The sequence below is a fragment of the Vespa crabro genome, chromosome 11 (assembly GCF_910589235.1).
Source record: "Vespa crabro chromosome 11, iyVesCrab1.2, whole genome shotgun sequence".
NCBI classification, from domain to species: Eukaryota; Metazoa; Arthropoda; class Insecta; order Hymenoptera; family Vespidae; genus Vespa; species Vespa crabro.
This window is the reverse complement of record NC_060965.1, coordinates 5580697-5583196: the sequence shown is the minus strand read 5'-3', so window position 1 is coordinate 5583196 and position 2500 is coordinate 5580697. Positions and strand designations below refer to the sequence as shown.

Genomic DNA, 2500 nt, shown 5'->3' with positions numbered 1-2500 from the left:
ACAATCCGGCCCGGATATATTGTATTTCCGTTGGGAGCCAAACGATACGCCAACGATCCTCATAAATCTCTCGGACGACTCATGGCCCGTTGGATCTTTCCTACTAAACTCCTCCACCTCCTCGATATCCTCTCCTATCTCTCTCTCTCTCTCTCTCTCTTACACACACACACACACACACACACACACACACACCCTCTTCCTATCTCTTTCTCTTTCTCTCTATCTCTATCTGACCTTTCCTTTGTCTTCAGACAAGAATGAAGAATTCAAAAGTCAAGCCAGCTGCGTCCGGGAATACTTTCAACCCTCTTTTTGAAAAATGATCAATTAACGACACGCGTTCGTTGACAAGTTGGATACTAATTTTTATTTTATATCTTTTTTATCCTTCTTTCTTTTATTGCTTCTTTCTTTTTTCTCTTTTCTTTTTTTTTTTTCTTTTTTATATCAAGAAAATATAATTTCATACGGAAATTATTATAGAGAGAAAAAGAGAAAGAGAATTTATAAATGACGATGATATATCATTTGCTCTGACGTTCGAGTCTGACGATTGTTAAAGAACATTGTCACTGTGTAATCGCGTAGCACACGTTTGCAATTCGCGAGAAGCCCGACACTTGGGCACGTTTATCCTCTCGCCAAAGACGATCGATGATAACCGAATTAACGGACACTACACGTGTATGTAACATGTAGGTACGTATATGTAAGTCCTTGCTCTCTATCTATCTCTCTCTCTCTCTTTCTCTCTCTCTCTCTCTCTGTGTCTCTCTCTTTCTACTTCTCTCTATCCTTCTCTCGTTTATGAAGAGAGTACACGATGTTAAGGAACAAATAAGAAAGATAAAGATGAATAGAGAGAAACAAAAAATCCAACGTCGATAACTTTAACACGATTAAAAACGAACGAAGAAAAAAATATTTATGGAAAATAAAAAAATCGCTCGGTAGCGATTTATTAATACAATATTATATTGATAACAATGAAAGATTAAGAAACAAATTTTTTTCACAAATAATTTCGTTTATCTTTCGTCGCACCTTCTCTCGCGATTTTCGGTGATCTTTTATCTTTTTCTCTCTCTCTCTCTCTCTCTTTCTCTCTCTCTCTCCCTCTCTCTCTCTCTCTCTCTCTCTATCTCTTTTTTTTCCCCTCTTCCTTTGCGTTTGTCTTCTTGCTTTCGTTATTTCTTTCTTTTCTTTCTCTCTCTTTTCTTTTCTTTTCTTTCGTTTTTTTTTCTCTTTTTCTTTTCTTTTCTTTTCTTTTTTTCCTTTTTTTTTTTTTCCTTTAACTTAACGCGACGACACGTCGCGGCGACGGAACAAACATTTTCTAAGGATTCTCTTTTTAGGATCCTTTCGAAATATCACACGACGGGAAAACCGAAATACGTAAAACGTTGTGAGAGCGAACTTATGTTAGAGAGAGAGAGAGTGAGAGAGAGAGAAAAAGAGAGAGAGAGAGAACGAGCGAGCTAGCTAAAGAAGGCTCTATAGTGGCCTGGTGCTGATGGTGGTGCCGGTGCTACTGCTCTCACCGGCCGGTATATAACTCGAAGCGGGAGAGAGAACGCTTCGGACACGCGCGCGCCTACGAGGGCTGCGCGAAAGGTGCGCGAGCGCATTGGCGCGCCACTATTCGGCCTCCGAATTTCTACCTTTTTGTGGAGGGGTTGAAATTCCCTTTCTCTCTCGCTCTCCTCCCCTTTGTATATTACTCTCGTCAAACGTTAACCTTGTTATATCTTTTATATCATTATTATTATTATTATTATTATTATTATTATTATTATTATTATTATTATTATTATTATTATTATTATTATTTGTTATAAAATTATAGTTTGTCATATATTTCGTCATATATTGAACGTTATTTAATTTTTAAAGGAAACCAACTTTCTGTCATTTGGACTTCATCATTAATCGAATTATAGTTTGCTTATATTAAACGTTTGATAATATAAAATTATTACAATTGTTATAAGTTTGAAATATACTTTTTATATACGATATTAATAGAAATCTCTCGATTCGTTGTATTAATAATCGTCTAGTTAATCTTTGATAAAATATATACAATAATTAATTTAAATTTGTAAGATTCATACGGGTAACTGAGAATTTCAAATAAAATGTATCTTATTAATTTATTTTCAATATAATGAAAATAATTACGATGAAATTTTTATTTATCGTTAAATTATCAATAATCTTTTTCTAACTCAATCGATGCTAAAAATACAAACAGGTTTTAACAGTTTTAAGCACGTTTACGATGCGCTTAATACGTTAATAAGCTTTTTAACGTAATAAATGTGAACAAATAGATGTACGTTGTTCCACTTTGCAAAATACCTTGAATCTGCGGTTGTTATTTCGAGACCACAGCGACGACAAGAGCACCGCCTTCGATCCGGATTATCCCAATTAACCAAAGATGCACGTTCACGTGGACTCTTCCCGAGAAAGCCGCGAGTACGTTCTGAAACTC

The 2500-nt window shown here is 35.4% G+C and overlaps 1 protein-coding gene across 12 annotated transcripts in view; it reads right to left on the bottom strand.

The window, feature by feature from the left end:
• Positions 1 to 1523, bottom strand: part of LOC124428179 (lachesin-like) — a 263585-nt gene extending 262062 nt beyond the window's left edge. For 3 of the 12 annotated variants that reach the window (XM_046971951.1, XM_046971953.1, XM_046971949.1), the window contains exon 1: positions 1048 to 1523. The gene's annotated coding sequence lies outside the window, so the exon portion shown is untranslated. The other 9 variants (XM_046971947.1, XM_046971942.1, XM_046971954.1 and 6 more) reach the window with 6 other exon arrangements.
• Between the last annotated feature and the right edge of the window lie 977 nt (positions 1524 to 2500).